The 13483-nt window shown below is 49.0% G+C and overlaps 1 protein-coding gene across 1 annotated transcript in view; it reads left to right on the top strand.

Annotated features, from left to right (window-relative positions):
- Nucleotides 1–6802: 6802 nt before the first annotated feature.
- Nucleotides 6803–13483, top strand: part of DTNA (dystrobrevin alpha) — a 218717-nt gene continuing 212036 nt past the window's right edge. The window contains exon 1 of the mRNA XM_032181735.1: nt 6803–6907. The gene's annotated coding sequence lies outside the window, so the exon portion shown is untranslated. The remainder of the gene's footprint in view (nt 6908–13483) is intronic.

The raw sequence follows: 13483 nt of genomic DNA, 5'->3' as shown, positions 1-13483 counted from the left end.
TCTTCAAATGCTGAGGAAAGGGTTGTCTAACAAATATCTCTCTTGCTGCAAGTCACTTCTCATCTTATTCTGTGTTGGCATGGAGAAGACTTGATTCCTTTTGCACGTCTTTTACACAGGTCAAGAATGCTATCGGGTCATCATTCAGTTTCCTTTTTTCTAGATTAAATAAATCTCCCCCCCACCCCCTGGATTTATTGAATCTCATCTCTCCTTTTACTCTCATATGGTTTTCTTGGTTTATTTCTTTTCTTATCATGTCCCAAAGTGGACACACAACCCTAGTTATCAGTGCTGAGTAAACCAGAAAATTACATTTATATTCCCCAGAATTTCATTTGTTTGGCTTATGGGTCAGTAAAATCATTGAGGGAGGAATGTTTTTTCAGCAGCATCATACTGTTGACTCACAGTCAGTTCATCATTGACTGGAGGACCCGAAGCCTTGCCTGCCGTAGGGCTGCCTTGCCAGCTATTCTCCACTTTGCAGCTGTGCATTTGACTTCCCCCCATGAGGAGTTCTTTGCATTCTTTATTGAATTTGATCTTATTGATTTCAGAGCATTTCACCAACGTGCCAAGATTACTTTAAATTCTAATCTTGTTCACCGAAGTGCTCAAAAACCCTTCCATCTCGATGTCATCCACAAATTTTACTCTGTTCGAACCATTACTCTCATCCAAGTCATTAATGAAAGCATTGAGTCACACTGACCCCAGCCATACCCTTGCAGGACCTCACTTACAACATCCTCCTGGCTTGACAGTGAATCATTGATAATTACTCTGGACAAGTGGTATTTCAACCACTTGTGCACCTGCCCAGCTGCAGTGATTTCGGCCTGGCCTCATTCTTTTTTTTTTTCTGTTCAGCACGTAGAAACCTCCTTTGGGACCACATCAAAAGGTTTTCAAAACCCTTGCTCATGTTTGAAGCTTACCACGTACCAGCCAGGTCAGGGATGCCCAGTGTACACAGCTTACGGACTGGATCCTCCAAGTTCATTTGTGTAGCCCACAGCCAACTGCCAGGCACCTGCCGTACCTACGCAGACAGCAGGTTATGTTCACCTGAGTGATTCAGCCATAAGAAGGACCTTTGTGGTGCTTACCCAACAAATCCAGCACCCACAGGAAGGAATGGACTTTTGGAGGCATAAAGATGACGGGTTTTGTGGGTACAACATTTCCATAACACACGGGAAAAGCAAGGCATCTCCTGCGCAACCCCAGAGAGGTCATGTCCCCAGCAGCAAGAGCTTTAGGTGCCTACAGCACGGAGCTGCTCGTCCTGAAGAGGAGATGATTAGATCTGTTTAACACAATGTTCTTCAAAAGCCTTTATTGCCTGACTGTATTCTGCATGTTTAGGAACAAACTGTATTAGTTTGTTTTAAAATGCTTCTCAGTGACAGTCCCAGCCCGACTCCCCCAAAGTCTCTATTTTCTTCATTTTCTCACTTTTAATGACAGGTATTATGTTTATCCACAGGGACTTTTCTTCTAGCAGCTGTCAAAGATTATTGTTAGTGCTTCTGAAAATGCTCTAGCACTTTAAATTTGCCAGCATAAAGCTCAGCAGACTGGGCTGATTTCAATGTATCTACATCTCTTAAATTTTAAAATGCATTCTTTACTTGATTTTTGACTTTTCTATAGCCCTGTTAAAAAAAGAAACACGGTAAGTTTCTGGGTACCAGCACATTGTTTGTGACTTAAAACCATTGAATATCTCAGTCTTGGTGTCATCTGCCTTTCCTCTCGCTAAGCCACAGACCTTCCTTCAGCCTCCCCGTTTCTAACATCCTTTCAAAGCTGTCATTGCAATTTGTCCCTTGTGACTCATTTTGTGCCTTAGCTTTTCCGAGTCCTTCCTATCCAGGCCCACTTTGTCCCTCTATCCCTTCCTGTACAGCTGATTTGGTGTGATTCCTGTTATTTACCTTGCAATGTGAACCTGGAAATGCAGCAGGGCATTTCTGCGGTGCTCATTGCAGTCACGAGGACAGCAAGGAGGCAGTGCAGTCACCGGGCAGCTCCTTGTCACACAACCTGACATGTACACCGCTGGCAAAGCAGCTGCAGCTTCTCTAGAGCCAGCAGTAGATTAACTCACGGACATGCTACCTTCCCAAGGCAGCACAGCTTCATCTTCACATCCTGCACCTGTCTGTGTTTGAGCTGCAGGCCGCTTTCAGCTGTCTGCTCCCACAAAGAAATTCCCACGTACTTAATTTAAACGGTGGCTATGGATACACCTAATCCCAGGAAGGACATTTACCATTTTACCTTAACAAATCTTAAAGCATTTACAAGGGAACCCATCCTTTCTTTTTGCAGGTGGAGGAACCAAGATGCAGAAAAAAAGGTGAGGGCTATGTCCAGGGCAATGCTCGACACGGGCTGCGTTCAGAATGGCAACCAGGCTGCCGAATCCTGACCCAGCATCCTTGCCACAGCCTCGCATCATCTCCACGGATGAACTGCTGACTTCTCTCCATACCCATCAAGGACTTTGTGATACACATTTAACTCCACCTTCCATTTCAAGCTGCTGCATGCTACTCAACCGTTTGGCACAGAGAGCAGGGATGCCCTCAGGAAACTGAAGTTTCTGTAAAGCCACACATTGCTTCAAAGTATCATTACAATACCCAACTTCCAAAGTGTTTTTTTTTGTTTGTTTGTTTGTTTGTTTGTTTGGAAAAGAGTTTGAAAGTTAGAAAAGCTAGGAAGTTAAGAGTTTGGAAGACAAAGTTAGAGCCTTTGTGTTGACAAGATGCAGAGCACAGCAGCACAGTAATGCTCTGTGCACTACATTAATGCAAATAAGTCACAAACCTGCACGTATAGGCTGATGGTAATTGTATAGCACAACGTTTTCACTCTTTCACAAGAGGACTGCCACTGCTAGTGTGCATTGTTTATTGCAGATAAAAACTAAAAGGGAATGAAATCTACTGCTGTAACCGACGACCTTTACAGCTTCATCCTGTCAGATGAGCTGAAATCTGATGGCTTACGAGAAAGTAGGCAGCTGGAAAGTCCCTTGGCTCCCTCACAGCCCCCATGGTGCACACCCACTCTCAGTGGTGCTTCATTCAGATTCCCAACGAGCCCTGACACCCAGGCTGGACCTGTGCCCACAGGAGCTCGGGAAGCGCAGGGGAAGGAGGCGTCCTGCAGCTTCCCCAGTGGCGAGCAGCATCTAGTAGTGCCCACCACCAAAAAGGATGGGCGATACTCCCAGAAGGGGGTTTACAAGTGCTGGATGTGAATAGCCCCCTCGTTTTGCAAGCCACCAAATGTCTGCTGCAATGCATTTCTAGTACAGCGTGACCTCTCTGGGACTGCCATCGTGTTCTGAATGAAGCTCACGCAGCTACCACAAAGCTGCTAATTTAGTAACACGCTTAATCACAATTCTAACTTGCAGATCATTAAGAAAGCCCAGACTTACACATGCAATCTGGTTCTAAGCAGCTGACACCATTTCCTTCTTCCAAGGAGAGAATAAATAAATTATTAATGAAAAAAAATCACAAAAATCCAGCGTGCAAATTGCTTGTAGTTCCCTGCTCGCACATTACCCACTGAAAATCTTTTCTTGCTATATGGCACACATTCTGTTTCTTTCTGTGACATCTCAGTGCTAAGCACTACATTTCTGCCAGTGGCACACCTCACTGTCTGTAATGAGTCCAGCGAACCACTAACATACAGTGTCAGTATTTCCACTGCTGTTATCTGCACTGTGGCATCTCCAAGCTAAAGATCGTAGAGATGATGATGTGCCCAAAGTCCAGTCTGGATAATGTGTCCAAATGGAACAAATTCCGTTCATTATTTGATTTCACAGGCACTTAATCATACAAAACGATGCCTAGCTGGCTCAGTGGTAGATGAACTAGGGAAAGATTAGATTTGTCAACTGTGACATTAAGATCAGCACAGCCTAGCGTGATTCCCTCTCTTCCCTCTCTCCTCACACTCTCTTAGATGTGGGAGGTGTGATCTCCTCTCATTCTTCGGCATTGGGGTGATGTCAAATTAGGAACCCCATAAGCTGACACCAAATGGTGGGACGGCTGCTTACCAAGCCTGTTGTCTTCCTTGCTAAAGCACCTTTTATGTCACCCCAGAGGAGATCAGCTACGTACGGACAATCTGAGGGATCAGCTAGAGAGCTCACAGTTTGTAATGCTGTTAAACAGTAAACGCAGGAAAGCCAGTAAATGCTTTGTAAACTGCTTCGTGAATTGCTGCCGGGGAAGAGGAGCTGGTCAACGTGTACTAGGGCAGCTTGCTCAGAAGGCACAACAGAAAGCAGGGTCAGGAGGGAGCACTCGGTGCTTCCAGCAAAACCCCAGCCTGCCACACCTGAGGCACTTCCTTCATGCTGGAAGGGAAGGAGCCAAGCCACACAGCGCACATACAAATTAGACTGCTGTTTTTTTTTTATGGATGAGACGTATCCTAAAAACTCAAGGTGAGAGGTAATAGCTAAGGAAAAACCTGTTAAGTTTGCCCTAGAATTACATTTCAAGTTTAAATGACTCCCGGTCATTCTTGTTTTCCAGCCTTGTAATTAGGAGCTTGCCCTTATGCCCGGCTGTAGTAAACCTTTAATATGATTAATGCTTGCACTTGACTAGCACTGATGACAAGCCGAGGAGAAGCTAACAAACTTCAGAGTATTGTCTATCTTGTGAGAAGCTCCGAACGCATCCAAGTAAAGAAGCAGCTTCTTGAGGAACTGCCCCCCAAGACATGTGTAAAGGATCAGCAAACAGAATGTGCTCCTTTGTAGGTATGAGAATTAACAAGAGGACAAGAGTTTTCACGTGCTTGATTGCAGAAAGATGCTGGCTCTGACAGACACAAGCCAACATCCCTCCTGCAAGGAACAGGTGCCTGAAGTTATCTTACAGTCACAGATACTTCCTATAGTCAAGATATTTTCCTTATGGTCACAGATTTCCCCGTAACTCTGCATTTTAATTTGTACAATCAGCATCTCAGTAAGACAGACCGAAAGGCAGGGTTTTCACTTAGCAGAAGTGAAAATGACTTTTGATTTGGGTATCATTTAATTTTCACCCAATTCAAGCAAAGCCAACAGACACAGCGTATCCCTGCAACGCAGGACGCTTGAGGAAAACTCCCCTTGGAATACGCTGATGTTCAGTTTACCCAAAAAAAAGCAGCCACTCAGCCAGGTGGGCAGGCTTGTCCATCCTGTGACTCCTAACAGGACCAAGAGCAGCATGCAAGCCCTGATGTATGGTTCCTACGGTGCTCTGCCAGGAACCAAAGCACTTTTCTAGGGGAATCCTGCCCGCTACTTGATGACAGTCTGTTGAACTGTTGCTGCTGTCGCTAGTCGCAATCCCCTTATGAAAGCTTTCTGTGCAAAGCTGTCACAGCCGGGTCTGCTACCCGTAGAGCAGGCAGTCCTTTAGCCACTTAGCCTTGGAGGTCATGTTCTGGAGACTGAAAGATCACGGTTTATTGTGGTGAAACCGCCTGCAAGTGAAACACCAGTAGGTTAGCGTTTTATTGAAACGGCGACGAATTTAGCCCGCAATTTCAAGAAATGGAGCAGCGCACCCTGACAGCGCCTCAGAAGCTATAAATTACAGCAGCCCTCCCCGTCAGCAGCCCAGAGAGCCATGAACATCCTCAGCCCCGCTAACCTCTTCACCGGATCCCTACTGAGCAGCCAGGTGCGTGATCTCCTGAGCTGGAATCGGCGTGCAAGGGCAGGTTCTCCTGCGCTCCCACCTCCTTGATGTGCCGCTCGTCCCTTTCAGGAAGGTTCCTGTCACTTGGATGCAGTCACATTACAGTCACATCCCCTCACCTCAGCACCCCACTGGCAGCACCCCTTGCTGCGGGCCCACCCGCTGCGACACCGCCTTTCCCCTGCATCTTCCCGCTGTTCTCCGGCCATCTCCTGCTCCACCTGCGCCACATCCTCACATCCTCACCCTGCCCTCACCTCTCCTTCGCTGGGAGAGGAGGCCAGGACTCGCAGGCGGCTCTCACAGGGCGAGCATTTGACTGATTTATTTTTTTCTTTTAAATGTGGATTCTTTTTAACGTGGCTGCCCTGGGGACGGGCTGCGGGATGCCCCTCACAGCCCCTCAGGCGCGACATGGCGGCGGGACACCCCCTCCCCATGACAGGAGACCCCCTCCCCGGACCCGGGGGGGGGGTGGGGGGGAGACACGGGGATTTGGGGAGGGGTGCCCCGGGGCTGCAGGAGGAGGAGGAGGAGGAGGAAGGCGGGGAGGGGTGAGGGCGCTGAGGGAGGGGGCTGCCGCCCCGCCCTCCCCCAGCACAGGGATGACGTCACCCCCTCCAACCGTTCCAACCGCCGCCCCAACGGCCGCCCGCGGAGCCCCGTGGGTTGGGGGCACCCCCCTTGTCCCCCCCTTGTCCCCCTCTTGTCCCCCTCCATCCCCGCCCGCCCGCGCGGGGACCCCCCCTGCTCTCCCCCCCCCCCACCTCCCTCCCTCCCGCCTCGCCCCTTCCCCACGCCCACGACGTCATCCCCCCGGGGCTGGCAGGCGGCCGGGCAGCGGCTTCACCGAGCGGCGCCGCGCATGCGCGGGGGGCCCGGCGCCGGCGCGGTGGGGCGGCGGCGCAGGCGCCGGGGTGGGCGGCGGGGCAGCTCCTGCGCTGACACCTGCAGCATGTGCCAGGAGCTGCAGCGGCAGCCGCCGCCTCTGCCTCTGCGCGGCGCGGCCGCCCCGCTCCGGCGGCGGCGGCGGTGGCGGTGCAGGAGGAGGCGGAGGCGGTGGTGGAGGAGCAGCAGCAGCAGCAGCAGCAGCAGCGGCAGCTCCTCCGCTGGCTCCGAGCGGCTGCCGGCGTCCCTGCCTCCCGCCCGGCAGCGCCTCGCAGGTGAGCGTTGGCCGCCGCCGCCGCCTGTTGCCGCGCGGCCGTTGGGCAGCGCGCGGGCGGCCGTTGGGGAGCCTCGCGCCAGCCCAACGGCCGCTGCGCCCCGCGCCGTGGGGTTGGCGGTTAACGGCTGAGGGGCTGAGGGGATGGGGGGCGCCTCAGGGAGCCGGGAGGGGGTCCCGGAGATGGGAGACCCCCCCCTCGGGGGAGTGCCTCAGGGTAGGTGGCCGAGCCGTGGAAGTTCTGCAAGTTGCCTTGGCCGCTGTGGGGATGCGGGGGTGAGGGCTGCGGGGCTGCCCGGCCGCGGCTCTGCTGCTGCTCGGTGCTCACCTGTGCCGGCCGCTGCCTGTGAGCGAGGGTGAGGTAAAAGGCAGAGCCATAGTGCCATCGTGCCATCTTACCTCCGCGTCCTCACGCTGTTCCTCAAAAGAGCTCGATCCTGTCAGCACATCTCGGGGTGTCACCCCGCCGCCAGGTCCCTTCCCGCGTTTCTTCAAACCCATCTCCAGGTCTCTGTGTGTGTGTGTGTGTTTTACGCCGGTCTTCTCTTTATTTGTCACGAGACGGGGTTGCGATCCGAAGAACTGCATGCCTAAAAATAAACCTCTCCTCGCTATAAAAAAAAGTCACACGTAAAACATCAGCTCCTGACCCAACCTCGGCGCGCTGTGGCTGCGGTCGGAACGAGGCGCTACGGTTTCGCAGCAGTAGAAGTAAAGACAAAACTAGGCACGTGCGCACGCTGTGGTCGGAGGCAAGTGGCTAATTCACAGATGTAATGCTCGGGATGTGTGGCTCCACAGTGGTGTGTAACTATTTCCACAAGCAGGTTTTGGTGTGCCACTGTTTCTGTGCACCCGTGCCTGAACTATGCATGCTCAACCATGGTGGATTCAGCGCTATCTTGGAAGCACCTCAGGCCCCCATCGTGACCTCAAGCATGTGGCTGTCATCGCTGTGTGGCAGCGTGACCGAGTGATTCCACAACTGGAAATCTGGAAAAAAGCACAGAGTATATACCAAGGGAAGGTGCTGGGCAGCAATCTATTGAGGTTTAGAGAAAGGCGACGGATGGATTTATGTTTTTTTGTTTGGCTTTGGAAGATTTAGTCCTTCATTAATGATTTCCTTGACTTCTGCAGTCGTACGCTGTCAGACTGGAGGATAGATGATCTCCTCCTGTCCATTTTACTCAGTGTAAGTCTATTCAGAATAGCCTTTAATGGTCGGCACTGATCTAACTGCCATGCCAGGCAAATAATTGCACTGAGATCAATGAACATACACTGACACAAAACCGAAAAGAAAATCGGTCTCATGGTGTTTCATATTTGTATACCTGCAAGTCAAAATTAGCTGTCATAAACGCAGTGTATCATTTCGGGAAAAAAGAGTCGATGCCCACCTTACAGTTGCCCAAAAAGTTTCTTTTTCCCGTTTCAGCAGCTTTTGGTTAGGAAAGTGAAGGCAGCAGTCTTGGAATGAGAGCTATTCTGCAGAAACTTTTTGTTCCAGTGACTAATCTCCTTCTCTTTAATTCCGTGGTCTTAATCTTATTTTGCCCATGTACCCGCTATTAGCGTTGGCCAAGGACTGTTTTCTTAGACGGGGCCCCTTAAGTTTGTCGCCAGGTGTCGCAGGGTTAATTCTAATGACTGTGCTTTAAACTGTTGCTCTTTGCGTTAATTACATGTGTTCCTATCTCTAGGCACAACAGCCAAATGTAAGTGGTGTGCAATGTTACATTCCAATTAGTTTTGCTGTGCAAACGTGGATTGTAGTTGACGGGTAAGTCTGACATGCACTGTGTGGCTTGTCGTGTTTTTCCTGGAGAGAGGGGGGTCTTGGGCCTGAGTCACTGAGGAAGAACATGGAGCCCCGCAGGCACAAAGCTGGTGCAATGGAGTGATGAGTCAGACCTCTTATCTTTAAATTTGGTATTGTGTGGTATTCAGGGACTGGGTGCATTGTGTTCATTGTGTACCTAGGCAAGTAACTAGCGAGTGAAAAACTCACTCAGACAATCCTCTGCCTCTGCGATGCCTTTTCTTTGCAGAGCTGATCCTCCTTCCATCGAAGTAAAAAGCTGTTGGTTTGGATCATGGGGGAAGTCAGGGTTTATCAACTTGCTGAGCAGATCAGGTCTGCCAGGCAACATGTTCATTTCCTACGTTGTCTCAAATCCAACAGCAGGATGACCTAATGCTCGCATTTTCACGTTACGCGTTGTAGATTCACATCAGCGTTCTTAGAGTTCTGAAAGTGGATCAAGAGTAGAGGAGCAAGAGCAGCGTTCCAGCTTCCTAGGTCCCGATATCTCTCTGTGGTGGGTGTTGCTGTGGACTGACAACTTTGATTCTAGAGATTCCAGAGGAAACTGGTGTTACTGCTAAATTAAGAAAAACGAAATTTCTTAGAGATAGTAGCCTTAGAAATATGTTAAACAGTGGGAGTGAAGACTGCTCACGCAGCTATTTTCAGGAACAAAACAAAGCCTTATGTCAGAGGTGTCCTCAGTTAGGCGCTCATTCTGAACTTCCTTGAATGGTAATCGTTAATAACACCATCTTCTCGAGCTAACGGAGCATGAAAATTCCTTCATTTATAATCATTTAGCGGCATGCTTGAAATTCTGTCCACTTACGCAAACAGCACAGGAACAACACTTTTGCTGAAAATCGGGATGGGGGTGGGGAATGGACACGCAGGCAGGGGGGCAATTGTGTGGGGAGTAATCCGAATGGCCAGGAAGAGTATAATGCAGAGGCTCGCTCTCCTGCTTCATGGCAAAAGCTACCAGAGAGAGTGTGCTGGAAACATTATATGAGGCTTTGGCTTGAAAATTGTAGCAGAACATTATTGATCTGTATATTTTTAAATCTCGTGAATGTCACCAGTCACCATTTTGTGATCACGACAGGCATTAGCACTAGTTTGGGAGGGGGTGTTGATGGTCTTGGGAAAAAAAAAATAAAGTCTTCTCACATTGTCTTGAATTGGAAAACTGTTACAATGAAGACATACTGGAAAGCATGCTGGAAAGATGTGGCAATTTAGATCTAAATCATGTCAATTCCAATCAAGTATAAAAGCTTTATTTGTTTTAAAGTTAGCAGGTACACCTCTGTGTTCTCTAGATGTATAGATTTCTAAAATGTTACATGTGGAGAAATACAACCTGCTATCAACGCAGGGAGGGTTCAGCAGTCTCAGCAGTTGAGATGAAATGCAAAGCTGATTGCAAGAACTTGGAAGTGCCAGTGGTCTGTGTGTCCAGGCGTGGAGATCAACAGACCTAAGACCAGTTGCACTGATGAGGAAAGTGATGCCAAAGCTTTGGAGATTTCCAGGAGTAAACATATCAAGTGTATAGATAGAGGTCTAAGAAAAGCCTTTAAATACACCATGTTTGGGTTTAATTACCTTAGAATTGGAACACCATAAAGTTGCAAGGTGACAGATTAGCGTTGTGCTATTAACTTCAGTAGAGCCAGGGTTTTTCCTACTACTTAGGATAACCAGGACTGAAATATTTGGGGCCAAATTCCTCTCTCATTTATGATGATGTAATTCCAGTCCCGGTGCATTTTCTTCCTCGCAGTGAAGAGAAAGAGCTGACAACTCTACTAGCTATCTGCAGCATATCCACAACTCCTGCTAGAGAACATAATTACTGCGTAGTGCTCCAGTGTGCTATTCAAAACCCTCACCGTTAACTCTGTAGTGTCATCGTGTCCTCCTCTCTCTGCTATGTGTGTGCTGGTGCTGTGAGACGTACTGCAGACAGTCCACGTACTGGCGGGTATGCCACAAGGACCTGCAGAGAAATCCTCACCTGCCTCTTTTGCTGTACAGCGGCTGTGTTTCTGTAAGGGTGCTCTGTGTAGTCAGAGCAGCTTGTACAGAGAAATGCAGAGACTTCTGTAATTGTTCAAATGAGATTACAACTCCACAGAGTTCCACCCTATAATGTACAAGGTACAAAAATAAAGGCTCTTTTTAGTTAAGTCATCTACCAGACTGATGCCAAGAAGCAATGCGATATCTCAAATTATTTTTATTTCTATTTTTTGCAAACTGCTTAGCTGGAAGAGATGTCAGAAGAGCCAGGGGTGGAGATCTACAAAAACAAAGTAGACTCAGGTGGAATTTCCTCGCGTAGTGGTCTGGATGTCTCTGCTTATTTTATTTAAAATGAAATCCAAACTTTAGAAGCATGCTTGATTTTCTTTTCTCTTGGCGCTGACAAGCTCTGCCTTGGCTTTGTTGTCTAAAGAGGTAACAGCAATTAAAATGTGATGTGACAGCGACTTCTATGAACTGTTTTGTGATGTAAGAATCATAACGTAAGATTTTTTCTGACATGATGAAAATTAACAGGGGAAAGGAAATCTTTCAGCGTTACCAGGGCTTTTCAGCAGCTCAGCCGGAGCTTCCTCCTGCTTGCTAACAATGGCGTGTGAGTTGAGGCCCATCCAACTGGCAGAACTCCTCTATAGCGAGGTCTGACCATGTTGGTTTAAGCAAAAGCCCGATACCAGTTTGCCCTTGGGCCTTCCTGGGAACAGAGGAGCTCCTGGTGTTGTGCCAAAGTGTGCTTGTCATACTTAAGGGCGACTAGATGCAATGAAAGCAACGAGACCACGCTGAGCTGTGCAGCTTGGGTGGTGCCGAAGGGTGGAATTGTTTTTGCACCCTGCCCTTGGTGCCTGCAGCGTGGGTGAACAGCCTCCAGAAGGAAGAGCTGTGTCCAGCAGTTCCGGGCATCTCAGTTCTGAAGTCCATGGGCTACTGGAGAAAAGGAAAGGCAGAAGATAATGCAACTTTTTTTTCTGGAATGCAATTATTGCTATTAAAAGATTAAAACCCAAAGGAAAGCACAACCCACCTGTCTTCAAGTAATAAAGATGACCACATACAGGGAAGGAAAGAAAAGATCAGCTTCCATCAGAAACTGAAGGGGGAGCAGAGGGAGCTAGCTGGTAGTATGATCTTTCTGGAAAGATTTGAGCTGACTGAGATCTGATGCGTGTTGCTCTGATCTTGACCCCGGCTCCTGGGCAGCTGTAGTCCCTCACCAGGTCTGTACGCACAGCAGCTGTCTTGTTGCCCGTTTGTTTATGCCCTTCTGCCTCGCAGAATTGCCCCGTGTGGCGGCTGTTTGCATCTATTGAGCTTTCTCTCAGCTGCTCTGTTGTACTCGATTGGAACCAGAGTTAAAGTTAAATGCTGGTTGGGCTGTGCTCCGCCGCGCAGTCATTGTCCCCAGGAATCACAAAGTAGGTCTTGACGGCAGCCTGAAGGAGCAGGCAGCTCTCCTCTGTTCTTCCCCCTTTGAAGGGCTCTTTGCTTTGGCACGCCTGTCAATGAGCCTGCCCGGGTGGTTGTGCCGCACAAACGGGAGCTGCGCTGCGAGGCTTGCTGCCCCGAAGAAAGAAGCAGGGCTCTTGGCTGCCCACCAAAGCCCATCACGGCTTGACAGCTACGCTTTAATGAAACGGACCGACCAACTTCTCGGCGGGCAGAGCGCCAGCCCAGCAGATGGGCCTGAATGTGGGCAGCCAGCAAAGCAGCTACATACGTGTAGACGCAGAGACTATGTACGGGTGCAATAAATGGGGATCTTTTCACTTTGGGAAGGGTTGTCCAAATGAAAGACTGAGCTCCCGAACAAAGAGCCCGAAAAGAGACTTCTTGCGGCGAGGGGATGCGTTAGGGTGCTCGGAGGGGGGATCCGTACTTCCCTTGTTGCTCTCTGCTTGCTGTTTTGCAGGTTATATAATAAACAAAGGAGGCTGTTTAGTCTTTGAATCCAGGCACTCTTGTTACTATAACCGAGAATGTGGAAAACAACGCTTTACTGCAGTGAATCCTTTCGCAAACCTGTTCGAAGCTCGGAGCCTACCAGGATGCTCACTACTACAGTGAGTTCAGTGAAAATCTGTGCGTGCCATGCTTTTCTTTTGGAGTTAATTACCATATGAAGTATTTCACTGGACAGGAGTTCCATAGAAATCAGTTACCAGTAATGAGTACAGAACGTAACAAAGCTTTGCATATAGGTACCAGCCCTAATGCTTCCAAATCTGGGCATGGTCAGCCAGTGAGTAAATGCTGGGCCCCTTCCATGGATGGCTGTCAGCTGCCCCCTCCCCTGTGGAGGCCACATAACCATTGGTAATTAAACACTTACAGGTCCTTCAAAGAGCTAAATGTTAGTTGTGTCTCTACAGAAGGGACACAGAAAAAGCAAAATGACTTGAACCTGTCTGCAGAGGGATTGGATTTCCGAAGCCTGTGTCCCTGGAGGCCTCTGCCTAATTTTATCGGTGCGATGCTGGAGAATTGCCAAGCCTTGCTGTCTCAGGTCGCACAGTTTCTTGGTTGAAACTCCAGGTCTCCACATAAGGAGAGAGCACCAGTGGATTGCACAATGAATAGCATCACAGCCCCAGTTGGAAACTGCCTCAGGCTCCTCTTAAAACTTTGAAGGGTCTGTGGACACAGTTTTTCTGGAGCTTTACAGGGCAAACCAAGGATCTATGATTCTTGGCAAAATCCATAATGAGCTCTGGAAGC

Source organism: Aythya fuligula, chromosome 2 (assembly GCF_009819795.1).
Source record: "Aythya fuligula isolate bAytFul2 chromosome 2, bAytFul2.pri, whole genome shotgun sequence".
NCBI classification, from domain to species: Eukaryota; Metazoa; Chordata; class Aves; order Anseriformes; family Anatidae; genus Aythya; species Aythya fuligula.
The sequence above is the reverse complement of the archived record's forward strand: the minus strand, read 5'-3'. Positions and strand labels throughout refer to the sequence as shown.